Source organism: Canis lupus, chromosome 19, assembly GCF_011100685.1.
Source record: "Canis lupus familiaris isolate Mischka breed German Shepherd chromosome 19, alternate assembly UU_Cfam_GSD_1.0, whole genome shotgun sequence".
NCBI classification, from domain to species: domain Eukaryota; kingdom Metazoa; phylum Chordata; class Mammalia; order Carnivora; family Canidae; genus Canis; species Canis lupus.
Window position 1 is genome coordinate 24418447 of NC_049240.1, and position 13993 is coordinate 24432439.

The 13993-nt window shown below is 44.5% G+C and overlaps 1 protein-coding gene and 1 long non-coding RNA gene across 2 annotated transcripts in view; one reads left to right on the top strand and one right to left on the bottom strand.

Moving 5' to 3' along the window:
- The window catches only part of MYO7B (myosin VIIB), an 85956-nt gene extending 83099 nt beyond the window's left edge, over positions 1-2857 (bottom strand). Inside the window, exon 1 of the mRNA XM_038564838.1 lies at positions 2703-2857. The gene's annotated coding sequence lies outside the window, so the exon portion shown is untranslated. The remainder of the gene's footprint in view (positions 1-2702) is intronic.
- On the top strand, positions 1390-11984 carry LOC102153237. Its single transcript, XR_005374033.1, has 5 exons — positions 1390-4996; positions 6338-6541; positions 7800-7926; positions 9170-9256; positions 11744-11984. It is a non-coding gene; the product is annotated as an uncharacterized LOC102153237 (long non-coding RNA).
- Positions 11985-13993: the final 2009 nt, after the last annotated feature.

Genomic DNA, 13993 nt, shown 5'->3' on the forward strand with positions numbered 1-13993 from the left:
TTAAACTTGTCACTGCTTATATTTTGTTTTTCCATTGCCCACTAGGAATCTCAGAGTAAACTTAGTGGCTATGTTTAACAAATATACTGGGATTTCCTTTACTAAACTTTCTCTAGCTGAATTGTACTTTCCTACCTTAACTTTCCCTTCATCTTGCTTTCTCATTTATTCTAGTTTTGATTCTGTTGCATTATAGGTAGCTCTATAAGCTGCCTCAAATGACTCTCTTTTGTTTACTTTTATAAGGCAGGTGATTAATGATTTACAGATACAGGTGCCTGTGCACATCAATCTGTTCCACTGCACCTTGGTTCCTTTGCCTACCCTCAGCACTCTGTCCTTAGCCCCCAGAAGAAAGTAGGGCCTCAGACCGTCCTCAGGCACCATACTGAGAGTTTTCCAATAGTAGCTAATTAATTTAATCCGTACAACAACACTGCAAGGTGAGTGATATGGTTCCATTTGACAGATGAAGAAACAAAGGCTTCAGGTCCTATACCTGGTAGGTGGCTGAGTCAGGATTTAAACCCACACTTGTCTGGCTGGGAAGTCCTTGTAAGATTCCACTTCACTCCTCTCCTTAGCCCGACATGCTGCCCTCTCTAGAACTGCACTGTCCAGTATGGTAGCCGCTAGCCAAATGTGGCTATTTACATTTAAATTCATTTTAGTTAAAATTTAAAAATTAGTTCCTCAGTCACCCAGCCACACTCAAGTGCTCAGTAGCAGCACCCAAGCTGGACTCATACTCTCTTCCCTCTGCAAGTCTGTGATGTACTTTCCTTAGCCTGGAACATCCCAGCTCTCTGCCTTGTCATGGAGCCATCCTTTCTTACACAGCTTCCTTGTCCCTTCGCCTCCTTCTCTGTCACTCTTCCCCCTTCCTGCTCTGCCCTCGACCCCAACAATCTCCTCCTCTGGCTCTTGATGCCTGTGAGTCACTTTTCCTTTGCACAGTCTCATCCTCCCAGCCCGGCAGTGAAGGAACATGGTACACACTGCCTAATTAATTGAGGAAGTAGACAAGGGAGTCTAAAATGGCATTGGATAGAAAACTTAACTTCATTCCTAGCTTTACTTGCCACTAGCTACTTCATTCCTTCATCCAATATATCTTCCCCAAGTGCCTATTCTCCGCCATGCCCTGGGTAGGTGTGGGGACAGAGAAACCCTGAGGGGATTAACCTATGCCTTCAAGGGGCTCATAGCCAGTGGCCTTGGGCAGAGAATTTTACCCTCCTTTATCTCAGCGTCCTCTTTTGTGAAAAATATACAATTCTTGCTCTTTTTCCCTGCAGCTTGACAAGTGGACTAAGTGACAACGTGGAAGCAAGAGCCTTTGCAGAAGACATGAAAAGCATACTGTGGCATAAATGCATCTAGGTAAATGGGAACCTTTGTCCTGCCGAGTCACCTCCCTACAGAGGTACACCCTCAGAGTGCCTGGCCCTATACCCAAGCGAGGATGCAGCCTGGCCCAAGACAGATACACTTGGACAGGTCCTCTGGGAAGAGGCACCCAAAGGCCAGTCGACAGGGAGCCCAGCAGGTCCTGGGCAACAGGAAAGATTTCCTACCAGAAGCACTATTGAGCTGAAGGTTCATAAAAGATTTCTTGGAGCCGTGCACTCCAAGCCTGGAGGGCCACATGCAGTTCCGGTTTTCTTGAACTAAAATCTTGAATTCAGGGATTTTATGGGTTAGAACAAAATTCAAGTGCAGAGTTACAGAGTGTGGCCTTAAGGGGACGCCTTGTTGTGGGGAACAAACACGCACAATCTAAGAGATTTAGGATGGGGCCCCACACCTGCCAGGTGCCAGACCTTCCCAATTCTACATCTCAGATTTCCTCATTTGTGAAATGGGAATGGATGTCCACCATGCTGGCAGCTCAGGTGAGGCAACTCATGGAAACGCATGGCAGAGTACCCCTTCCACAGACACCCTGTTCCCCCAACAACTCAACACGTCCACTCCAGGAGGCTTTGTGGCCAGGCAGGGAGGATCCTGCCTCGCCCAGGGGCCCGGGCTTCTCAGAGGTAATTAACACAATTGTCTGCAATTGTCCAAGAAGGTACAGAGGTGAGTCAGAGGAGCCTGGGTTTTGGAGTCCGGTCTTGACTCTTCTTCTGTGGGTACCCCAACTTTCATGGTCCTCAGTCTCCTTGTCCACAAATTGGAAGTAATAACACCAGTGTGCTGTGAGGACGCAGTGAGATGGCACACAGCACAGCTGACATCTGCCAGGTGCCAGACCATTGGCACCCAGGCTGTCCCTCACGCCCTGTGATTCCTTGGTAAGTCCTTACACTATAAGAAGGCTGGTGGCTAGGGTAACCCCAGCCCTGACCATCCCTTCTGCCCGTGAGTCTGCCTTCCTTCAGTGGAGGGCCAGGGCAGCTTCTTCCCCTCTTCCTCCCCAGCCTACCAGCCAGCCCTGCAGGCTGACAGAACAAGTTTCTGGGCTGGGGTTCCTGGTTTCCAGGCTCCTGAAAGGAATCTCTGGCTCTCTACTTCCCAGGCTTTTCCCACCTGATTTCCAGATCAGACCCTCAGTGCTTCTGCAGATCTGTACCTTCCAACCCACCTTCCGTCCAGTCGCCCCCCTCCTGAGAAGTGACTCCGTCCTCCCATCCTCCCAGCTGGCAGAACACAGGCCTGGGCCCATCTGGCAGGCAGAGAAGCCCGTGGTGCTCCCTTACCTTCTCAGGACGGGGTCTCGTTGACTCCCTTCCCTTCCACTCTAGGCACTCTGAAAGAGCAGGGAAAGAAGGCAGTGCTGGGGCTCTGGGCGTGTCAGAGAGTAAGGGAGAGGAGGAAGAGGCAGAAGGGCCCCAAGAGGAAATGGCCCAGCAGTCTGGGCCCACATAATTTATTGCAGGACTTTGTCCTTGGGCGCTCTAGCACTCTCCACTCCCACATGGCGGCTGCAGCCCCAGCCAGCAGAGCCTCACAGCAGCCTGATCTTTAACCCTGGCCTCTTCAGCAGAGAGTCCCCACGGGCCATCAGAGTCTGCTCTCCATGCACCTGTTGCTGGCCATTAGCTGATCATCCAGGGAGTTCAGCATATCCCCAGGCGTCATGGAGACTCCAAGGAAGCCCACAAAAAAAAAACTCTGATCCCAAATACCCCAAGTCCTAATTGGGACACACACACACAGGAGATGCTAGGAAGCCTATAACAGAGCTAAAGGCCATTGGGACAACTAGATCTTCAGTGTCCCTGGAAGCAGAAGCAGCTGGTTTGGGCTGGGACTCATATGAAGGGGAGTTTCTGCAATAAGACAAATACAGACCCTTCAGGTGGTGCATTGTGGGAGAGGCCCCTGCTGGAAGGAGCAGGCAGTCCCTGAAAGTATGAGGGTGAGGGCTCTGAAGGCAGGTGGAAAGTAAATGCACAGGATGTAACTGCTCAGCTGCAGCCCTTTCCTTGGGTGAAGAGAGACCTCGCTCAGTGATACTCTTGGTTGGCCCAACCAGAGCCAGTTAGGTCTCTTCCCAGACCCAGGGCTTGGGAGGCATTTGGGAACTGTAGGCCAAGGTGTAGGGAGCAGCTGTCATTTTCAAGATAGAATCAAGGCTCCAGCAGGGCAGCAACCCTGACCTAGGCCTCTTTTGGAAATAGGAACTAGGGACGCCTGAGTGGCTCAGTGGTTGAGCATCTGCTTTGGCTCAGGGCGTCATCCTGGAGTCCAGGGGTCGAATCCCACATCAGGCTCCCTGCATGGAGCCTGCTTCTCCTGTCCCTGCCTCTTTGTGTCTCTCATGAATAAATAAATAAAATCTTAAAAAAAAAAAAAAAGGAAGAAACAGGAACTAAGCGCCGGGGGTAGAGAGAAGGGTACAGTAGACAGGCTGTAGAGCTGGAGATGACACTTCCAGTTGGAGGCAGAGGCCACCCCTGCCCAATAGTGGCCTCTGCTTCCTGTGGGGGGGTTCCTCACAGTCCCAGCTTCCTTGTGATGAACACTCCTGATGTTTCAGTGTGAAGGAGTTTCTTCCTTTCAATCACACAGCCAGTGCCAGGGGTAGGGAATGAGGGGGGATAACAAACTTTTGGAGGAAGCATGTGCCCTGGGACTTTCAGCCAGCACCCAACATGCTCCCTGTGAGTGCTGTACCCAAGTCCTACCTAGGCACCAGCTGGCCTCTTGCTCCCTAAACTCTCAGCCAGTTTCTGGGCCAACACTTGTTCTGGGGGGAGAGGGGAAGAAGGCTTCATTCACATGGCTTGTCGCTTCTCTGGTTTGGAAAGATACCATTTCACTCTCAGAGGATTGGTGTGGCTGCCTTGGGCAGCTCCCAGAGATGGTGAGCCCCTTGCTCTGGGGCCCCTGGCATGGGGCTGGGTCCTCTATGGCCCTCTTCCTCTGCCCTAGTGCAAAAAGAGATAGCAGAACAGAATATGTGGGCAGAAGAAAGCAGTTTATAAGGTATGTCTAGCCAGGGCCTGTTTTAAACACAATTTGACAGAAGTACATTTTGGATACCTACAAACAAACTTGTTTCCCACTTTGTCTTTTACATTGGACATTTATATTGTAAGCATTTTCTTACTTACACTGTACCAAACTCTAACCACCAGTCTTTAAATACAGCATTATAGTCTCTCCTACAAATGCCCCGTTATTTGTGTAGTCATCCTCCCTGGATGGACATCAAGAGGCACCCAATCCTTTGCTATTATCCACAACACTGCAATGAACAAGTTTGTGCTCATAGCTCTGTTTGCATTATGACACCACAGGAAGGTTCCAGAAGGGAACTTATCAAAGCAAGGGAATGAGTGTTTTGTTGCTAACCTTTCTCAAGTGGCATGTCAAGTCTTCCCTGCTAGCAAAGGGTGTATGTGTTACTGCCAGGACCTTGGCAGGGTTCACAGGCAGACACCCTGAGGGACACTTTTCCTGGAGCCTCAGGTATTTATTCCATTGCTGAGGAATTTCAAGGATTCCAGGCCCCGGAAATTAGGAAGAGGAGCTGAGGGTGATCAAGGTAGGCTCTTCCCTATCACACACACCTGTAACCAAACTCGGCTTTCCTGCAGCCTAATGTGACTGCCACGATTCTCCTCAAGATGCAAATATTCAGTTAACCTTTAAAAATATGTTTCTGAGGGGCATCTCGGTTGTTCAGTTGGTTAAGCATCTGCTTTTGGCTCAGGTCATGATCTCAGTGTCCTGGGGTTGAGCCGCTGCATCAGGCTCCGTGCTCAGCAGGGAGCCTGCTTCTCTCTCTCCCTCTGTTCCTCTCCCAGCTCGTGCTCACACTCTCTTGTTTAGACAAATAAATGAATCTTAGAAAAAAATATATGTTTCTGAGCTGAGCCAAAACGCCTCCATAGGACAATTATGTTTCGTTTCATTTCTGTCCAACCATCAAGCCCACTGTAGTATCACCATAGCAACGAAAACAGAGTATAGGGAGTATTTCATTTCACCTCTATCAACACATCCTAGGTCATCCTGAAGTTGCTTGTTTCCTGGTGGCCCTAACCTTCCCCTCTGGCCTATAGCAGTCAAGTTATCTATTAACACTATAAAATAGCATAGCTAGCAGCATAGGTCTCTGTGACTGAGCCACCCTTTAGAGAATTTTAGAATTCTCAGTTCTAGAGAACTAGCATTTAATGAGTGCTTTGTAAGTGCTGGGCTCTTTCCAGCTGCCGTCTTACATCCTCATCAAAACCCTACAAATTTAGGGGTGCTTATCCTCATTTTATAGTGAGGAAGTTAAACCAAAGAGGTTAAGAAACGTGCTTATGTCACACAGCTAAAAGTGGTGGGACAAGATTTGAGTGGAGTTCTACCTGACTCCAAGACCACTGTTCATTATACTACCTTACACCACACCAACCCTCAAGCAAACTGGACTCTCTCCTTCCCCAAACACCAGGGATGGATAAGACATCATATTTTTAGAGATTTCCAAAGAAAGTAAGTGCTTCCCCAACTTGCTTGCTCTGGCCCAGGATCAGAAGAGCCTTTTTTCCCAAGGTCTCTGAGGTCCCAAGGGCAGATCAAAGTCTGGGAAGAGGCGGGGTTTAAATGCCTCCTTGGAAACACAGTTATTCATGGTATAGGAATGTAAATCACAGGACACATTTTATCTGTGTAGTTCAGGGTTTCTCAATCTTGGCACTACTGACATTTTGGACTGGATTATACTTTGTTGGGGATTTGGGAAGAGTTGCCCTGTGCACTGTAGAATGTTTAGTAGCAAGCCTGGCCTCTACCCATTAGATGTACTCCTCCAGTGGTGCAATCAAAATGTGTCCAAATATTGCCAAATATCTCCTGGGGGCAAAACCATTCCCAGTTGAGAACCAGTGTATAGCTCATAGGTCCAGGTGCAGCTGAGGCTGAAAGAGGAGAAGAACATCAAAGGCCAGAAGGAGATGTTCTCTTGGAAGAGGTGACTCTGCCCTGGCCTCCTTGAATGGCAGGCAGATATGCCTAGAAGACATGGAGGGTGCAGAGAAGAGGCTATCAAACTGGACCCCAGGGGACCTGCCACGGAAATGACTATCCTCAGGCAAGTGTGAGTACTTCATCTTCCCTGGATCAGCAACTGTGAGGTAGATATTGCTAGCCTGGGCAGAGCTCGGATTCAAAGTCCTGATGGGCTGGGGAGGCATCCACCATTTCAGTCCTGGAGGAAATGACTCATTTCTGATTGTGTTTTATTATCACAACCATTTGAGGGATTCACTCAGAGGTTTATCCAAGGCAGCAGGAGGGGCAAAGCTGGGACACAAAATGGAAGAGTTCTTTCCTCCCTTCTGAAGGACTGTTGGAAATCCAGGGATAAATCTCAGCCTTGGGTCCTGGTATTTAAACCTAGCCATTGGTCATAAACAGGGGACATCTGCCCCATGACCAGGGTCAATGGCATCCTGGTGACTAATTTGATTGCCCTAGGGAGGTTGAAGTAATGGGAGGAGAAGGCAAAAACTTGATTATGTGGCAACTCAATCAACCAGGGAGCCAGGGAAATCATGTTGATGATTGTGACCGTGATGATGATAATGACATCTTGTCTAACTCTTGGAAGAGGTTGAGGTTGAGGGGTGCATTGGAAGAGATTCATTTCTGAGAAGAGAAGCTTCAGGACAGAGTTCTTACTCTTGACTGGAATGCTCTGTGTGCACAATTTCTCAGAATGAAACAGATACACTTTCCAATCTCACTCACAGGAATGGCTATGGAATAAAGGTAAGTAATATGCTCCACTTCCAGGCCCTGTGATATCCTGTGCTGTCTTTCTTCCTCCCTCTGTTGGTGATATGCAAAGCATCCAACAGTGGATTCTGGGGCCACAATATGTGGTGAAGCCACAATATGGAAAGAGCCTTGGTTCCTGAATGACCCCTGGGAGCAGAGTACCATCTCCATTCCACCACTGAATTCACTGACCCTATTTATAAGAGCAAGAAATAAATTTTTGTATCAAGCCATTGATATTTGTTGTTATAATAGTTAAAATATGATTCCTCTCCCATCCAAATCTGCTTTTGTCTTTTAAATACCAGTTCAAATACTCTTCTTCCAGGATGTTGGCCCTGACTGCTATAGTTCACTCTAGCCTAATAACTCTATGAGGTAAATGCTACTATTATCCCCACCTCATAGATGATGACATTGAAATAAGGAGAGAGGTAAAGTAATTTGTCCAAGGTCACATAGCTAAAAAGTTAGAGAGCCAGGATTTGAACCTATAAGCAATATCACCTTAAACATAATTGTTCCAGGAATGTCAGCTTGTATGTCCAGTTGAAATGGCTGCTTCTTTTGAGCAGGGAGCGGTCATGTCAATCCCATCTGTTCTGGTATCTGAAGCCTGCAAAATGCACTAAATGCAGAGGAGCTGTCACACACACCTACTGCCTGAGGGAGCTACAGTCCAGCTGGAAACAAATTGTGCAGGTAAGGGAGGGTGGGATTTGCTCTTATTACTGGTATGTGTTTATTACCCAGAGTCCTGGAAAAAATGTCAAACAGTCCATAAAAACTCACTGCTGCTTTAAACTGGTTTTGAAAAAAGCATTTTTTTCTTTTTTTGCCTAGTCCCTAAAACTAGAGATTACAACCCTACAACCCTTACTAACTTAAAAATTCTCTTGAATCTACTGTGGATATAATTATCTTTCCAGGGATGCCTGGGTAGTTCAGTACACTAAATATCTGACTTCGGCTCAGGTCATGATTGATATAGGAAAGAACGTTAGGGTTCAAAGCCAACAGCCAAGAAAGAATTCTTGAAATGTCTTTGGTACAAAAAGGTGATTTTATTAAAGCATGGGAATAAGATCTGTGGGCAGAAAGAGCTGCACTGGAGTGGCCCATTATATATTTTCAAGCTGGGAGGGGGTTGGGGGTAGTGGAAATCTCTGAGGAATTTTAGAAGCAAAGTTTCCAGGACCTTGAGGGGGCTAGCTATTGTTGGGAAAAGGTCATTTATTACCGTCTAATAAAACCTTAGTCATGAGACCTTCAGATGTATATCAGTGGGCCATATGCTTGGGGGATGATTGCCAACCCATATCTTGAGGAGTTTAGAGATAAAGGAGCTTTCTCAAGGAATTTTTATTTTTTAAAACATTTTACTTATTTATTTGATAGGGAGAGAGAGAGAGAGAGAGAGAGACAGAGACAGAGAGAGAGAGAGGGAGAGAGAAAGAGAGAGAGAGAACAAGCAGGGGGTGCAGAAGATGGAAAAGCAGACTCCTCACTGAGCAGGGAGCCCAATGTGGAGCTTCATCTCAGGACCCGGAGATCACGACCCAAGCCAAAGGCAGATGCTCAATTGACTGAGCTACCCAGGCACCCTTCAAAGAACTTTTAGATCTTAAAGTAGACTCATGGGATCCTGGAGTTGGGCTAGGATTGCCATTAGCTAAGTATTAACATCAAGGCAGTTGAGTCCCTAAAGGAAGGTCACTCTTCCTGTTTCAAGGACTTGTCAGTGGGCTGTAGGTAGTAAGGAAATTTAATAATTTCTCTTCTGCCTTTGCTTCCCACATCAATGATCTTGGGGTCCTGGGATGGAGCCCTGTGTATGGGAGTGTGGAGTCTGCTTGACCCTCTCCCTCTGTCCCTCTGTCCCTCCCCCACTTGGCTCCCTCTCTCAAATAAATAAATAGAATATTTTTAAAAATTATCTTTTCAGCTTTACATTTCCTGTTAAACCTAGACCCAAGAATATCAACTATCCTCAAACAGAGTTTGGAGCCAAAAGGAAGGCCAGGATTTCAAGGTAGCTATACCACTCTCTTCCTGACCTGGTCACTCAATAACTTGCTCAGTGGGTGTTTACTGAGGCCCTTCTCTGTAGCAAATCATTCTGGGTTTTAGGGTGCAGGGAGACTCAGACTGTCTCCATGACTTGGTGCTTGCATAGACATGGGACAAATGGAAGGAATTTGCCAGGAAATCTTCTGTTTGCTTGTTTGTTTTTAATAAAAGAATTCCATACATCTCCCCTATGGACTGGGCTTAGTAACTTGCTTCCAAGGAATAAGGAATGGAAAAAAAGAAATAGCAACTTAACATTACAGATATCCAGAAGGTACTACCCTAACTAACCCCAAGTGTTATGGGCTGAAAGGTGTGTCAAATTTTGTATGTTGAAGTTCTATCCTCCCAGTACCTCATAATGGGCTGTATTTGGAGATACGGCCTTTAAAGAGGGAATTAAGGTGAAATGAGGTTGTTAGGGTAGGTCCTAATCCCGTTTGACCCATGTCCTTACAAGAAAAGGTGGAGGCACAGATATGTGCAAAGGAAAGACAATGTGAAGAGGAAGGGAGAAGATGGGCATCTACAAACCAGGGAGAAAATCCTTAGGAGAAACCACCTCTGCAGCTACATTGATCACGTATTTCCAGTTCCCAGAACTGTGAGGACACAAATCCCTGTTGGTTAAGCTGCCCAGTCTGTGGTATTCATTACAGTAGCCCTAGCAGACTAATTGTTCCTCATCCATGAAGTGATCAAGGTTAACTTCTTGCAATAAGCTACATTGCTAGGCAGTGGTAAGAAGGGTGCATTACTCTGGGATGTTCTTGCTCAAAGCCACAACCCCCGTCGAATCATGAGAAAAACATCAGGCAAACCAAACTGAGGGACAACCTACCAAATATCTGACAAGGATGCCTCAGAACTGTCAAGATGATGAAAGACAAGGGAAGTTTAGGAAACTGTCACAGACCAGAAACTAAGGAGAAATGACAGTTAAATGCAGTGTGGCATCTTGGGTGGGGTCCTGGGACAGAAAAAGGGTATTTGCAGAAAGACAATAGAAATCTAAATAAAGTCTACAATTTTGCTAATAGTATGTGCCAGTGTTGGTTTCTTGATTTGACAAATGTGATGACAACTAGAAATATAAGATGTTAATATCAGGGACACTGGGTGACAGATATATAAACTATGCCATCTTTGCAAATTTTCTGTAACTCTAAAATTATTCCAAAAATTAAAAGTATATTAAAAAACAAAGACTCAAAAAAAAAAAAACCCCAAAAAACAAAACAAACAAACAAACAAAAAAAACAAAGACTCCAGGGACACCTGGGTGGCTCAGCAGTTGAGTGTCTGCCTTTGGCTCAGAGCATGATTCCGTGGGGAGCCTGCTTTTCCCTCTGCCTATGTCTCAGCCTCTCTCTGTGTGTCTCTCATGAATAAATAAATAAAATCTTTAAGAAAACACACACACAAAAAAAACAAAGATTCCATTTGAGCCCCCATTTTTAGTTCTTTGGTATGTATACGAAGGAGTGGAATTGTTGGGTCATATGGTAACCCTATGTTTAACTTACTGAGGAACTGCCAAACTTTTTCACAGTGGCTGCACAATTCTACCTTCCCACGAGCAACTGTATGATTTCAATTTCCATGCATCTTCAACATTTGTTAGTTTCCATTATTTTGATTATGGGCATTCTAGTTGGTGTGAAGTGGTATCCCATAGTTGTTTTGATTTGCACTTTTTAAAATGACTAATGATGCTGAGCATTTTTGTATGCTTAGCAGCCACTTGTACATCTTCTTTGGAACAATGTCTATTCAAGCCTTTGCCCATATTTAAAATTGGGTTCTTTGCCCTCTTGTTACTGAGTTGTAGAAGTTCTTCACATATTCAAGAAGCCCTTATCAAGTATGTGATTTGCAAAAATGTTCTTCAGTTCTGTAGGTGGTCTTTTCACTCTTTTGTTTTAAAGATTTATTTATTTATTTATTTATTTATTTATTTATTTATTTATTTATTTATTTAAGAGAAAGAGAGAGAGAGCATGTGAGTAGGGTGTCGGGCAGAGGGAGAAGAAAAGCTGACTCCCGGCTCAGCATGGAGTAGATGCAGAGCTTGATGCAGGTCTCCATCTCAGGATCTTGAGATCATGACCTGAGCCAAAATCAAGAGTTGGACACTTCACTGACTAAGCCACCCAGACGCCCCTTTTTTCACTCTTGATAGTGATCCTTTGATGCACAGAAGGTTTTAGTTTGAAAGAATTCCAATTCACCTATTTTTTCCTTTGTTACCTTTGCTTTTGGTGTCATATTCAAGAAACCATTGTTAAATACAATGTCATATAGATTTGCTTCTTTGTTTTTTTCTGAAAGTTTTATGGCTTTAGCTCTTACATTTAGGTCTCTGATCCTTTTTAAGTTAATTTTTGCCTATGGTGTATGATAAAGGGCCAGCTTCGTTTTCTTTTTCTTTTTTTTTTCTTTTTTGCAGGTGGATATTCATTTCTCAGCACCATTTACTAAAGAGACTGTTCTTTTCTCATTGAGTGGCCTTGGCACCTTCGTCAAAAATCTGTTAACCATAGATGTGAAGGTTTATTTCTGGACTCTCAATTCTATTCTGTTGGTCTGTATGTCTATCCTTAGGCTGCTGCTACACTGTTTTGATTAATGTCTTGTAGTAAATTAATGTTCTGTAGTAAATTTTGAATTAAGAGGAGTGAGTCCTCCAACTTTGTTCTGATTCATTATTTTGACTCTTCAGGAATTCCTTGAAATTCCAGCAAAATAAAAATGCCATTGGGATTTTGATAGGGATTGCACTAAATTTGCAAATTATCGTGGGTAGTATTACCCATCTTAACAATATTAAGTCTTCTGATCCATGAACATGAGATAGCTTTTCATTTATTTATATCTTCTTTAAGTGCTTTGGGCAATGTTTTATACTTTTCAGTGCACGAGTTTTGCACCTCCGTGGTTAAATTTATTCCTAAGTACTTAATTCTTTTTAATGCTATTGTAAATGAGATTTTTAAAAAATTATTTATTCATGATAGATACAGAGAGAGAGGTAGAGACACAGGCAGAGAGAGAAGCAGGCTCCCTGCAGGGAGCTCAACATGGGACTCAATCCTGGGACCCCGGGATCACTCCCTGAGCCAAAGGCAGATGCTCAACCACTAAGCCATCCAGGCATCCCTGTAAATGAGATTATTGTCTTAATTTTCATACAGATTGTTCATTATTGGTATACGTAAACAAAATTAATATTTGTATGTTGATTTTGCCTCTGCAACTTTGCTATTCATAGCAGCATTATTCACGTAGCCAAACGGTGGAAGCTATTCAAGTGTCCATCAACAGAAGAATGGATTTTGTTAAAATGTGGTATAGATATACAATGGAATATTATCTAGCTGCAAATAGAATGAGGTCCTAACACATGCTGTAACACTGATGAACCCTGAGAATATGCTAAGTGAAATAAGTTAGTTACAAAAAGAAAAATATGATTCCACTTATATGGAATACTAGAATAGCCACATCCACTGAGAAAGAAAAGTTAGAATTTACCAGGGCCTGTGGGAAGGGAAAATGGGGAATTATTGCTTAATGGATACAGAATTACTGTTTGGGGTGATGAAAATTTTTGGAAATAGATTGGGGTGATGGTTGGACAACATTCTGAATGTTATTAATACCACTGAATTGTGCACTTGAAGATGGCTAAAAAGGCAAGTTTTAAGTTAGATGTATCTTGCCACAATTTTTAAAAATAATTATTTTTAAAAAAGATTTTATTTATTTATTTGAAAGAACAAGAGAGCATGCACAATGGGGGAGAGGGAAAGGGTGGATTAAAGGAGAGGGGGAAGCAGATTCCCCCAATGAGCAGGGAGCCTGATGTGGGGCTCAGTCCCAGGACCCTGGGACCTGAGCTCAAAGCAGATGCTTAACCAACTGAGCCACACAGGCCCCCCTAAAAATAGCTGGAAAAAAAAAAGTTGTGCAAATCTCTTGGTGGAACCATGGTTCCAGAGCTGAATTCCTTTCTGACACAGTGGCAGCCTCTGCTTACACACTTCCAGTGATGTGGACCTCACCACAAAAAAACCCAAGCCCCAAACCAAACCCAAACCAAACCAAAGACGAAGAATTCTTTTGAAACTTGAATTGTTATTCAGTCACACACATATTGAAGTGGGGCTTTGCTCGGGGCAAGGCATAGGTCCATGGTTTCCTTTTTTTTTTTTTTTTTTTTTTTGAGATTTTATATATTTATTCATGAGAGACACACAGAGAGAGGCAAGACATAGGCAGAGGGAGAAGCAGGCTCCCAGTGGGGATCCCGATTTGGGACTTGGATCCTAGGACCCTGGGGTCATGCCCTGAGCTGAAGGCAGACACTCAACCACTGAGCCACCCAGGCGACCCACATCTATGGTTTCTGTACAAGGTGAAACCACACTGAATCCAAGAAGACATCTTTGCTTTAATCATCTGCATGGAGATGAAGCCCAATCATAACAAACTGACCTGGGTAGCTTCCACACCATGGACAAGTGAAGAGGGGGCACTTCTAGTTTTCAAATTGTGGGCTACCTAGTGGTGAGCTGTATCATTTGATATGACATGACAGAATTAAACAGAATCAAACAGAAGTCATCATGTGGACCAAGAGTAAGGATTATGTGTCATGGCTTATTCCCATCCTCACCCTCAATCACAAAACAGACAA